Below are 13,676 nucleotides of genomic sequence, written 5' to 3'. Positions count from 1 at the left end.
ATTTTCTCATGTGCTTCCTTTAAAAAGCACGTGCCACAAAATGGCTACTCCCTGATGGGGCAGCCTCTGCTTGTTTGCACCATCCACAAGTTGGAAGTTGAAATGCTACCCTTGCTTGTGTTCCCATCTTTGCTACTTACCTAGAGATGCTTCTCTGCCCTTTGCCCATTTCTGTCCCTGAGTCTCTCGGAGCCACAGAAGAACCATTAATCTTCTACAGCAGATCATTTTCTAGCAGCCAACGTTCTTTCAATCTTCCCAACTGCTTGTCTCAGCACAGTCCTGGCAAGGTGTCTGTGCTTAGTGATCTTCTCAATGCTCTCTAAAGAGAATACTGAGAGCAGTTGCGTGAAGGCTTTTGGCTCCATCCTGTCCTGACTCTGCAAAATTTTGCCTTGGATGGCTGCCCAAGCAAGGGGGTGGGGGCAGTGATTTTGATCCTCCCGTTTTTCAGGCATCTAACCTTGCCTAAAACCAAATTAAGCTTGCAGTTCTCTACCTTTTGTGAGGCTGAGCCAAGAAAGCCTGCTGCAAACTCTCTTTAAAAAGAAGAATGATAATAAAAATGAAGGCAAAGGATTCCCAGGAACTTGTGGTGACTGTGCTGCCATTGCAGAGCCAGCCAGATGACAGCAAGAGTTTGTTAGAAGGTTGTGGTTTACTCTTTAACCCCTGATCCTATTTATCTATCACATTCATATCTCATCGTTTCTCCAAGGAGCTCGGTGTGGTGGACATGGTAAGCCCCCTTCCTCATTTAATCCCCACTGCAACACTGTGAGGTAGGTTAGGCTGAGAGGCAGTGACTGGCCCAAGGTCACCCAGTGAACTTTATGGTTGACTGTGGAATTGTCTCCCAGGTCCTAGTCCGGCACTCTAACAGCTACATTACACTGGCAGCTTTTGCCCTAACAAATGCAGCTATTACTGGTAGGGTATGTTTGCTTTAGGGACGCGGGTGGCGCTGTGGGTAAATGCCTCAGCGCCTAGGGCTTGCTGATCGAAAGGTCGGAGGTTCGAATCCCCGTGGCGGGGTGCGCTCCTGTTGTTCGGTCCCAGCGCCTGCCAACCTAGCAGTTCGAAAGCACTCCCGGGTGCAAGTAGATAAATAGGGACCGCTTACTGGCGGGAAGGTAAACGGTTTCTGTGTGCGGCTCTGGCTCGCCAGAGCAGCGATGTCACGCTGGCCACGTGACCCAGAAGTGTCTCTGGACAGCGCTGGCCCCCGGCCTCTTGAGTGAGATAGGCGCACAACCCTAGAGTCTGTCAAGACTGGCCCGTACGGGCAGGGGTACCTTTACCTTTACTTTTATGTTTGCTTTTGCTTGTATCGGAAGTGAAGGTGCTGTTGAATCACAGGTGTTCTGGTACTCTGGAGACACAGAGCTATGCTTTCATTCTAGAATCGGGGTGGGAATGCAAATTTCCATCACCTCTTACCTTCGTCATGCTGGGTGGGGCTGATGGGAGGTGCAGTCCGATGACATCTGGTGGACCACAGGTCCCCCACCCCTCCTTCTAGAACTCAAAGAGAATAAAGTATGTCGCTGGGGGAGACTTGAGATTGTGGGTGTAAGCACCAGACGTGTGAGTAGTTCCTGTTTTCTATAGAGAACCAGGATGGCATAGCAATTTGTTTTAATCTGTTTTTAATATTGAATTTTAAGTCATCGTAAGAAGAGTTTGGATTTGATATCCCGCTTTACCACTACCTGAAGGAGTCTCAAAGCAGCTAACAATCTCCTTTCCCTTCCTCCCCCACAACAAACACTCTGTGAGGTGAGTGGGGCTGAGAGACTTCAAAGAAGTGTGACTAGCCCAAGGTCACCCAGCAGCTGCATGTGGAGGAGCGGAGACGCGAACCCGGTTCCACAGATTATGAGTCTACCGCTCTTAACCACTACACCACACTGGCATAACCCACCCTTGGGCCTTAGGGTGAAGGGCAGATAAGAAAACTCATTACTACTACTTGAAAATGCGATAAGTCACTCTTGCTGTGCTTGTGCCCCCTCCCTATTCCATGAATGGGGCTCCGGACACCTGCCACAAAGTCCTGCCCCGATGAGACCACTTCCTCAGAGCTATGGCCCACTTCCATATTTTTTGCTGTCTGTTGCATGCAGATGACTTTGTGAATGTAGCCCAGTCCCAATTTCATTTTCATGTATTTTGAGGTTAAATGTATAGCAAAGCCTAGGCATAGCTTTCGTAGGCCTTTGATATACAGGAAAAATTTCAAGCAATGTGCCACCTGTAATTACCATTAGGGTGATGGGAATGGTCTATGTGTTTTCTACATGTGCCTCTCTGATGCTTAAGTTTGAAGGTTAGGCTAGATAATATGGTAGCTACATACCTTTGCGCCTCTCCCTCTCTCTCCCTCTCTCTCCCTCTCTCTCTCTCTGTGTGTGTGTGTGTATGAAAGGGGGGCAATCTGGATCTGCTTCCTAGCCTGTGCAGTGGGGTTAAATATTGTTCAGCTGTTCTGGTCCTGATCCACATTAGAAGGGCCCTGTGCCTGAAATTTGCTTTGAATGGGGAGAACTCCTATTGATGTGAGCATGTGTGTGCCCACCACCACCCAATGAGGATTGCAGGCATTTGGTTCCAATCTTGATCAGAAGCGCAGTGGGGCTGGAAGGGTAAATCTCCCCCACGTCCTTGGCTTCTTTTGCTTCTATCTCACACTGGCAATTTTTGTTGTTTTTTAAAAAATTAGAACCGTGGTAAAACCTTGCATTTAAAGGCAAAGATACATTAGGTTTGTCTCATCTACTTTCGCCTGTGATTTTTCAGCTCCAGTCATTTAACGAAAATGGAGCAAGTAAGAATAATCGCTGGTCTTTGGTAGCTAAGTTTCATTTTTAAAATCCATTTAGATTTAGTTGAATTCTTCATCAGTCTTCCCATGCTTCTTTCTGCTAAGATTCATATTAAAACCATACTCCAATAAATTTGCTAATCTAGATAAGCTTCTTTTTTATATATTTTAGTATCCACTGCTTTAATGTAATTGTATAGGCTATTAAAAAATTTTTTGGAGGTGGTTGAATTGAATGCATTCTTTTCCTTTTTAAGCAACTAATTTCACACATAAAGCAGCCTATTTTCATTACAGGGTCATTTAAAAATTACCCTCTGTGAGCCTGTAGGCTCTGAGCTTTATTATATTTAATCAGACCAGTCAAGTCAGCTTGTGGTTGATTAATTGATGAGCACATAATATTAATTGGTGCTTGATTTGTTTTTAACAGGGTCTAAGTTTGAAGGCCCACTACTTGTTGTGGTGGGCAACACAGACTCATCTTAAAATCATGACTATATAGAACTGTATCTCTGTAATATGTTTTTTATACTGAATATGTTCCATGTTATTGTTTGTATGGTTATGTGTTAGCTTTGAAGGGAGAGGGTACGTGTATCTTAAGCTGGTTAAACAAGTTTGGCTGAAGAGCTCCAGCAATGCTATTATCTTCTGATAGTATCTTAGGCTAGTTAAACTTGTTAGGCAAGGATGGCCCCTAGTAAGAATGGCCACATATATATAGAGAGAGAATGGACACGTATATGGAGAGCGTATATGGAGAGAATGGACACGTAGTAATTCACTATCTGAGCATGCGTAGGAATGTAAGGGTGCCTTCCTCCCCCCAGGGTGCCTTCCTCCCCTCCATGCTCCAAGAAGGTGGAATGGGCAGGTGGCTATATGTGATTGGTGTAAAGGGGGAGCAGGAGGAGGGATTAAGGGTGATAAAAGCTGAATGCTCCTTCGTTTCAATGCGCCAGTCTTGGGAAACAATTCCACTGGTGCCCTTCTGCGCAGATGAAAATAAAACCTTTCTCTCTGAAGAAGCTGGTCCCTGGTGCCTTTGTCTCCTCCGAGGTAGGGAGTGCGTGCTAATGGGCTCAGGCCCTGGATCCCCTTGGTAAATAAGGCTTCAGATCGTCCACATGTTTATGATAAATCAATAAAAAATGTTGTTTATTTTATATGGTGTTATAACAAGGTTTCTCATAATGGGGTGGAAAACAGTAGGGCACCCCACATAAACAAAATAAATCTGAAACAGTTCTGTACGGGGCAGTATGAAATTTGATCCAAAAGCCTAGAATGTTTCAGTGTGAATCTTCTTCCATGGTAATTAGGAGTTAGGGATTTACTTTTATTCAGAAATATCCTACTAAAGGCAATTTTTTTGGAAAGGAGGTTCTTTATTTTCTTTAAAAAACAAACTCTCTTTCTCTCTCTATTTTTCCCTGCCTCCTCTCTTTAAATTTGACAACACACATACATCTATAGACCTGTTCATGATTGATATGGTAAAGGTGATCACTGAGTGCTTTTTTCACATGGAGAAATGGTCATTTGAAAGGAAAGATCCTGAAGCTGAGGCTCCAATACTTTGGCCACCTCAGACTCCCTGGAAAAGACCCTGATGTTGGGAAAGATTGAGGGCACTTGGAGAAGGGGACAACTGAGGACGAGATGGTTGGACAGTGTTCTCGAAGCTATGAAGCTGAGTTTGACCAAACTGTGGGAGGAAGTGGAAGACAGGAGTGCCTGGTGTGCTCTGGTCCATGGGGTCACAAAGAGTCGGACACGACTAAACAACAACAACAAGTCTAATCTGGAGTCTGATCTGAAAACAAAAGCCTCCTGGATGTCTGGCAACTCCCAGACCACAACAGGCAGCTTTTGTGTTTTCACAAATTTTCATTGTGAAGACAACCTTAAAACACACACACAAAGAAACAGCAAATACCTGTTGCCTGCAGTCTAGCAGTAAAATGGCAAATGACACTCCACGAAGGGAAGCGAGCTGCTTCCAATTCCAATGGTGTGCCCTGTCAAAGAACCTATGAAATACTAACTTTGGAATATTCATTTCCCCACAACCCCCCAAATCATTGATGCATGATTACGTGTCAAAGGGTTGTACAGTTTCATTGCTATTGAATTGCATCTCCCAAACCACTAGTGTTTTTTTTATATATATATATGTGTAAAGCTTTTCTAAACTCAGGTCACACAGTAGCAAAATCGAGATTAGTTCTCAAGTACAGCAGGCAGTGAAATAGCTACACTGAGCAGGTAATCTCTAGGGCATGATGCACTGGTCCCTGATTACAAGTGGTAGGGAGAGAAGAGCCTATACCTGTTTGTGCTGGAGGCAGGGAGCTCAGATGCATCCCCTTTGCATGCAAGTAACAATCAGAGTCCGTTCACATGCTGTTGACAAATGCAGAGCTGAATTTATTCATTCTGAAAAGAGGAGCCTGGATGCAGCTTTCCTTGCCTCGTGTGAGTGCTTGGCTGCCAATGTTTCCTCTGAAGGCTGAGAGTAGTTTGAAGTGACCATATAGTCCTTTTGCATGCAAAGGATGTGCTTTCTATCCAGTGGCGTAGCCTGGGTTGTCAGCACCCGGGGCAAGGCAAGTAATTTGCGCCCCCTAACCTGGGGCAAGGCAAGTAATTTGCGCCCCCCCCCGCTGCACTGTCCCTCCCCCAGATAGTCCCTCGCTCTCTCTCCGCACTGCACTGCACGCCTGGCACCCTCCCCTCCACATTGGGCGGCGACCCGGCAGCTCGGATCGGATTCGCACAGCCAGCACTGCAGTGAGAGAGAGTGAGTGAGCCAGGTAGGGGCAGAGAGCTGCGAGTGCAAGCGCGCCCCCCCCAGATGTTGCGCCCGGTGCAGCCGGCCCCCCCTGCACCCCCACGCTACACCACTGTTTCTATCCCTGAGCGATGCCCTCCCCCAGGCCAAACAGGAAGTGCCACTCTGCTCTGCCATGCTGCCCATCCCATCACCTCTGCCTCTGCCACCACTAGCGCCACACCACCTACTGGCAGAGAATCAGTGCTGGCATTGGTGCCGATTTCGGGCAGTATCTCACAATATTTTGGCAAGATCTCGCTGGAAATCTGTGATGATGCCTACACCGTTTCTCTGGCACTGTCTCTGAGGGCGGCGGCAGCTATGGGGCTTCTGCTGCCTGAGGTGGCTGCTTTGCCACACCTAATAGGTGGGCCGGGCCGGGCCGGGCCTGCCAATTCCAGTTTTTAATTCCTGAGAATGCCTGACATTATGCTGCTTTAATTTTGTTCTAGTAAAACTCTGTCAGGAGTGACTTGCAGTTTGATTCAGGCTGCGTATCTGTTTGGGATCCTGAAATGTTGTGATCCAGGATGCAGCTGCAGCAGCAGCAGCAGCAGCAGCAAGTGACCTTTTCACATTCTAACCACACTTCTGGATTGATGCCTTTAAAATTATAGGTCACCAAAGCAGCTATTCTCTTTAAAGCCCTCCTTCTCTTCTCTTTTTGAGGAAGCTCCATGCCAGAGCAGGCAGGCAGGCCACAAACTGATTTATTTATTTTTTAAGGATGATTACAGCAAAGACCTGGTTTTCCACCCAATTTCGGAGACTGAGATGGGATCCTTAAAAAGCAAATGGTCACCAAGGACTTATTCTGATATCAAAACACTATCTACACAGTTCTCCACTATAACTGGTGTGGTGTGGAGGTTTGAGTGTTGGGCTAGGACAGGGGTCAGCAACCTTTTTTCAGCCGTGGGCTGGTCCACCGTCCCTCAGACCATGTGGTGGTCCAGACTATATATTTTTTTTGGAAATGAACTAATTCCTATGCCCCACAAATAACCCAGAGATGCATTTTTAAAAATGTATTTTTATTAAAGATTTTCTTAGTTTACAAAAGTATGTGCAATCTCTCTCTCCCTCCCCCTCCAAGTAACATTTTTTACAGATCAGTTTCATTGTTGAGAAATTAGGAAGAAGAAGGGGAAAGGGGGTGGGAAGATGGGTGGGGTGAGGTGGGGATGTTTCTATTATACTTAGTATATGTGGGGTTTTGTGTCAGCATCGCTTGTGCAGGTTCCCAGAGATGCATTTTAAATAAAAGGACACATTCTACTCATGTAAAAACACACTGATTCCTGGATCGTCCATGGGCCGGATTGAGAAGGCGATTGGGCCGCATCCGGCCCACGGGCCTTAGGTTGCCTATCCCTGGGCTAGGACCTGGGAGACCAGGGTTCATAATCCTTACTTGGTCATTATGCCTTTCAGCCTAACCTACCTCACAGGCTTGTTGTGGGGATTAAATGAGGAAGAGAAGCTTAGGTCTCTCTCTCTCTCTTTCTCTCTCTCTGCCTGATCTTCCTTCCAGGGCTCTTGTTAGGATAAAATTGGGAGAGGTAGGGAGAACCAGCTCTTGGTGTGGTAAAATGCATTACAAAAATAACCTGGAGCTTTCTGATCAGCACACACAGCAAAGAGAAATTTCAGTTTTAGTGCACCATCCATAGAATCATAGAATATTAAGAGCTGGAAAGGACCTTAGGGTCCCGTCAAGGCTCTCGCTCCATACAGGAATCTTCAGTGACAGCATCCTGGACAGCTGCCCATTCAGCCTCCACTTAAATATCTCCTCAAGCACTTCCCGTGTTCTAGGCTTCCTCATATCACATATCCTAACAGCTCTCTGGAGGGAAAGCTTAGCTTTAGAGGTGGTGACTTGCCCACGGCTACTCCTGTAAAATAAAAATAAAATAAATCTTCATACAAACCTCCCCACTACTTCTGAGTACTGAAATACCCAGATAATAATTCAGAAAGAAACCCACCTTCAAAGTTATGACTTCTGTACTTTCTTATATTTTTGTGGTTCCCTCTGGCTAAGAAATAACTTGGTACTGGTAAGAAGCAATATGGAACGAGCCTGAAGTGAATGGTGGGGAGAGAGAATGCTCTCTGTGCATTGTACCAACCAATATACAGTACCAGCAATGGATTTGTAAAGGTAACTTTAGCATACATAGCAGATACAGTTTCAGTTTCTTGATTCCTAAGAACCAGAAGAGACCACTTATTCAATCCCACTTCCTTTCGTTTTTCATTTAAGGCAATGGAGTAAATAGTGTGCACATACGCATTTATTTTTTTTTTAGGTACAAGGACATGCTAGAAATTTGAACGGGCATCTCAAAGAAGATTGTATGCTCTTTATCACAGTAGATGTGAGCCCAACAAGAGATATCACCTGTAGAAAAACTGTAATGAAAACACACTTCAGATTTCGATCTTCCTATCTTGTTCTCGACTTGAAATGAAAACAAACTACAATCTGCTACACAGATATTTAGTAATAAATTCCTAGCATGCTTAGTTTCCAGACAGGGGATAAATAGGAAGACTGAAGTCTTAGACTGCATGTAACAAACCTCAAAGCCTGGCGAGTCCCAGAAAAATAGTGCTTAATGAATCATAGGGGGAAATGAAGTTGCTTTGTGGAAGAAAGCTGTGTGTCAGGGCTGGTGGTTTGTTTTGAGGCAAGCAGGCAGTCAAGCAGGGAGGAAAGGGAGGGGGAATTCAGTGCGTGTCTGAGAGATGAATCGTTCAAACTGATGATCTGGGCTGCAGTCAGCAAGTAGAACCCCATTGGCCCCTTGGGTCACATGATCCCTGCTGAAATGGCGGCTGCAGTACTGTCCTCTGGCCATCTGCAGTGGTGGCGCCGCAGCACACAGCTGGTGAGTGTCAAATGTGGCTTTAAAAAGGGATTGTTGCTTGTGGCTACAGTGATTTGCCTCAGATGAATAGGTTTTACAGGTTTTTTATTGTTTCGAAAGCCTATGAAAAGTGTTTTGGCAGAGGGAACATTGAGGCAAAAGAAATGGCATGTGGACACAATGGTAAGCAAAAGGAACTATATCCAGTTCTCTTAAATCTATTTATAACTACTGTCATTAGATTTCAGATCCAATACCTATTGCGTGTTACTTGCATTGAAATCACTGCTAAGAGCATCATTGACTTGAATGGCTTAATTTTTTTGTTACCATTTACAGTTCCGTCCCCCCAATTGATTATGTTGATTGTGTCCTATTCTTTCCATGTTCTTAATGCTGTACTGCAGGATATATGCCATCTCCCAAACAAGATGTAAATGGGCACAGATCTTCAGCACAGATACAATCAGCAACTGACATGTATATGAGTTTTAAGCAACCAGATATTAGGATCCTTTGTCACTTTGTTTTGCATCTGTGTAATGAAAAATTAAATATTAACATATCCTTAGAAAAGTAAGATGAGATGCAGTTAATTTAAGCAAATTACCAATATTTGTTTATGTTTATGATACAAACAAGGAGTAATTAGGACAGCATAAACAATGTAAATAAAGCATTACCAAGGAGATTAAAAAGCCAGTAGCTAGCGGATGCTGCTATTCACATAAAGATTTGGGAAATGTGAACATGTGCTCTGCTTCAATGGAAATACCGATGGGGAGTTTGAGACTCTGGCATTCTAAAGGTCAAGCTGTTGTTTTTGCACCCATGTTGATAAAAACCACAATTTACACTGGGATTTTTTCCATGGTATTCTCCTGTTGTCCAGTCTGCTGAAAGGCTGTTGACGAACTCATCACTTAAATGTACCTATCCCTTTGAAATTTAACATGATGAAAAGCAACTTTGTCCCTTTGCTGTTCTTCAGAGCTCTATATTTCACTAGGTCAGGGATGGGGAAGCTGTGGCCTTCCAGGCGCTGTTGGACTCCAACTCCCATCAGTCCCAGCCAGCATTCTCAGTGGACAGAGATTATGGGAACTGGAGTCCAACAACATTTGGAGGGCCACGGGTTCCCCATCCCGATTCTAGGCCCTTGGTTTTCAAATGTGACTTTGTTTGGCGAAGATGAAGATCAAGTTTCTTTCTCCTTTAGTTGCTTGTTGGCCCCAGATATCACACTTCCCATTCACATTGAATGGAAGGAAGTGGTTATGGGGAAGGCTTATGAGTGTGGCAGATGAAAAGCAGTTGTGACTGGCAAGAGGTGTGGGGAGGGGTAGGGTGAGCAAAGTAAAGCATAGGCTTTCAGCTCGCACAACACAGCTGGGCATTGTGACTGTGCAATTTTTGGCTCAGTTGAGGGTTGGACACAGATTTCAGGTTCAAGGAAGGAATATCAATGTACTGAAATCCTCATATGCATCACATTGAAAGTAAATCTGTCTAACAGAATGGGTCATGTATTGTAGGTTTAGGTTTAATTTCATATCATTTCTTAGGGGTACAATAAAAGAGCAAGACTTTATGACTCATTTAAAACTTCACAACAAACTACTGTATTTTTCGCTCTATAAGAAGCACTTTTTCCCTCCTAGAAAGTAAGGGGAAATGTGTGTGCATCTTATGGAGCGAATGCAGGCTGCGCAGCTATCCCAGAAGCCAGAACAGCAAGAGGGATCGCTGCTTTCGCTGCGCAGCCATCCCTCTTGCTGTTCTGGCTGCTTCTGGGATTCAGAATATTTTTTTTCTTGTTTTCTTCTTCCAAAAGCTAGGTGTGTCTTATGGTCTGGTGCGTCTTATAGAGCAAAAAATACGGTACAAGCCGTCCATTATTGTAACCCAAACATCTATTGGAGTTTCCAAATGTACAGTTGGCTAAACAGTGTTTAGATGTGCTTTTCTGCTTCTGTTCTCTTAGTATTCAGCTTAATAACTTTACTCCCATCTCTGAGGTGCAGAGTGATGGACAAAACAAACAGTTTTGTCAGCTTGGAAATCAAAACCATCCCACAAATCATGGCTTGCAAACCTGCTTTAAACCATAATTTTGAATTCTAGTTTGCTGGCCAATCACTGTAGCTAACCTTCCTTACCCATAATGTACCAATTGAGCCTATGTACTGAGCATGGGGACCTTGTGGCATTCAAGAGGATGTTGGACTTCAACTCCCATCTGCCCCAACCAGCATAGCCAATAGTCAGGAATGGTGGGAGCTGCAGTTCAGCAACATCTGATAGGCCACAGGTTCCCTCATCTCTTCTATATATTTTTAAAGCTAGAGAACAAATTCCAGTCTTGACTTAGCCAAGCTGCCAAAGACTTGATCTCTTGCATGCAAGATGTGCTTGGAACTTATACTATAGTTTTGGTTCAACTTTATTAAAAAGTTTTCATTGGAAACGTTTGAAGAAAACCACAGGTAGATCAGACTGCCAAGCACTACAAGGGGAAATCAGCCTTGCCCTTTAGTGAGCTGGTGTGTCAATATAACACCACAGGGTGTTATCTTATCTTATCTTGAGCTGATGAGAAGGACAAGAAGCTCTTTTAGAAACTGCTTTGCCATTGGCGCAGGTGCATTTGTCAGCCAAAGAAACAACTGTTCAACGGTATACTGTGCTATATAGCATTCACAAACTAGCCTTGCATAAAAAACTTGCTGTTGCTAAGAAGCACATTTCTTGGCATCTCTAAGCATCTGTCCTTGCCTAATGTGCAAACAGCTCTAGCCCTATTCAGGTCTGCTGATTTAACACATGAGCAGGGAATGAGGATGAGCTTGGCCCTCCCCCAGTTGCCATCCCCATCGTTCTCCACAAGTTGGGGGGAGCAAATCCCCTATAAGGAAAGGTTATTACATTTTGATATTTCTAGTTTACAGCAAAGGCAAGTAAGAGGCAATATGAGTGCATGGAATTATGCACGTTATGCAGAAAGTGGAGAAAATTCCCCTTCCCCCACATAATACAAAACTTGGGAACATCTATTCCTTTATTTGAAGCCCTGCCTCAAAACGTGTAAGCTCCCTGTTACTACATTCCTGTGATGTTGCCAAGAGTGACGCTCGAGCTCTGCTTATTTCTTGCCTTGGTTTATGTGAGACAGTTCAGGCATAATACCAAACGATGGTTTGGTGTTTTGTGAATAAGTGGAGAAGCCATAGACTCATGTGTTCCATTCATCTGGTCCTGAGTGGAGGCACATCATAGTTTGCTGCTTCATCGGAGCAGGCGAAGTATGGTTTGTGTCTGCTCTGCAAGCCAGGATAGGAAACCATTTTTATTGCTCCATCTGTACTGGCCAACTCTAGCGTGGAATGGTTGCGCACAAGGGAAGGGAATGAAAGTTTTTGTCAAACTGCTCCTGGCTCACCTTTCCTTTTGCTTTGGCTTGTTTATTGCTCACTGACCCCCATGCTGATGGGCTTAATGGCAATGATGACATGGGGTTATGTTGAAGCCTATCAGAGTGAGGGCAGAGCTCCATGCGCTCACCCTGGAGCCTGCTGGTAGGGGAAGCATAATTGCTGTCTTCTCTGTTTGTCCTGCTGCCACCAAAACATTCCCCATCCAGCTTTGCAGCAGGCAGAAAGTGTGGTGCTGTCAGGGAAGGCATTTAAACTCAGCCCTGTCTTAAGCTCCAAATTAACACTTGGGTAGGAGCTCAAGTTTGGCATAGCCTGAAGATGTTATGCAATGTTTTCTTGAGGAAAACTTTCCTCTTCTTCTTCTTCTTCTTCTTCTTCTTCTTCTTCTTCTTCTTCTTCTTCTTCTTCTTCCAAATACCTGTATCTGTGCATGCAGAAGATCAATTGGTATCCTACATGTGTTTAACATTCAATATTTTAAGCAATTGCTCTATTGAGCTGTTTGACTAAAAATCCTCAGAAGTTAATTAAAATTGCAGCCCACGGTAATCTCCAGTACTTTAAATGGTGAAGGAAAATCAAATCATTTAGTGTGTTTGTTTACTAGAACTATTCAAGATACCTCCAAGACTGTGGAGTTTCTCATTGCTTTGAGGGGAAAGCAGCAGGTCCCTTCAGTAGATAATTACCTTTTTAATGTTTCAATTTAGATTAGGAGAGAAAGAGAGACATTTATTTTTCTTTCAAGACAAAAAAAGATGTATGTTCTGTTTTGCTTCTGCAGAGATGTTTTGCAGTTTTCTTACAGATTTTAATATGATAAGCATTAGATAGGACACAATTTGTTTAAGTAATTGCTTCTGCAGCCGGCGCTAACCTTTAAAGCCCTTTAAAGGTCAGGATCTGAATGTCTCAAGGACCGTCTTCTCCTGCTACGTGAGCCTGCCCAGTTATTATGTTCACCATCAAGGCTTTAAAGCAGTAGCAGTTGGAAGTGTGGCGTTGCTCACCTCCTTCCAAACACTGAGTGTTGTTGCCTGTTTCTGAGAGGGGAGGCCTAGGGAGCTCAGCACAGGGTGGGCGTGACGGCAGAGTCTATCCAACTATCCTGCACCCACTGGATGGAGAGCCAGTGTGGTGTAGTGGTTGAGAGCGGTAGTCTTGTAATCTGGGGAACCGGGTTCGCGTCTCCGCTCCTCCACATGCAGCTGCTGGGTGACCTTGGGCCAGTCACACTTCTCTGAAGTCTCTCAGCCCCACTCACCTCACAGAGTGTTTGTTGTGGGGGAGGAAGGGAAAGGAGAATGTTAGCCGCTTTGAGACTCCTTAAAGGGAGTGAAAGGCGGGATATCAAATCCAAGCTCTTCTTCTTCTTACGATGACCACCTGAGGTGGAAACAGTTGAGGGTGTGGTGCTTGTTGCCCTGCTTCTCATCCTTCCCAGTGCTGCAGCCTGATGGAATATTTACTTTTAGGTGACGATTGGGAACGATTTGCAAGTGTTCTTTAGAAGATATAAGAAGCTAAAGATGGTAAAACTGCACTAAAAGCCCTATAAGAAACAAAGAAAGAAATGCACCAGCTCAGCTCTTGTTGTGTTGCGTAGGTCCTTTGGTTTTGATTCACGGTGCAGTGTCTCTGGGACTTTTTAAAGGCTAGGAGTGATGATGTCATCTTCCAGAGCACCAGAGTGATTGATGGAT

At 44.5% G+C, this 13,676-nt stretch overlaps 1 protein-coding gene across 8 annotated transcripts in view; it reads left to right on the top strand.

Annotated features, from left to right (window-relative positions):
• CHST11 (carbohydrate sulfotransferase 11) overlaps positions 1–13,676 on the top strand; it is a 214,718-nt gene that overhangs the window by 74,569 nt on the left and 126,473 nt on the right. The window contains exon 1 of one of the 8 annotated variants that reach the window (XM_083401293.1): positions 8,471–8,560. The exons of the other annotated variants lie outside the window; for them this stretch is intronic. The gene's annotated coding sequence lies outside the window, so the exon portion shown is untranslated. Of the gene's footprint in view, positions 1–8,470; positions 8,561–13,676 lie in introns of those variants that run through there. 8 annotated transcript variants of the gene reach the window in all.

The sequence above is a fragment of the Podarcis tiliguerta genome (genome assembly GCF_965153285.1).
Source record: "Podarcis tiliguerta genome assembly, chromosome: 10".
Taxonomy (NCBI): Eukaryota; Metazoa; Chordata; class Lepidosauria; order Squamata; family Lacertidae; genus Podarcis; species Podarcis tiliguerta.
This window is presented reverse-complemented; position numbering and strand designations above follow the sequence as displayed.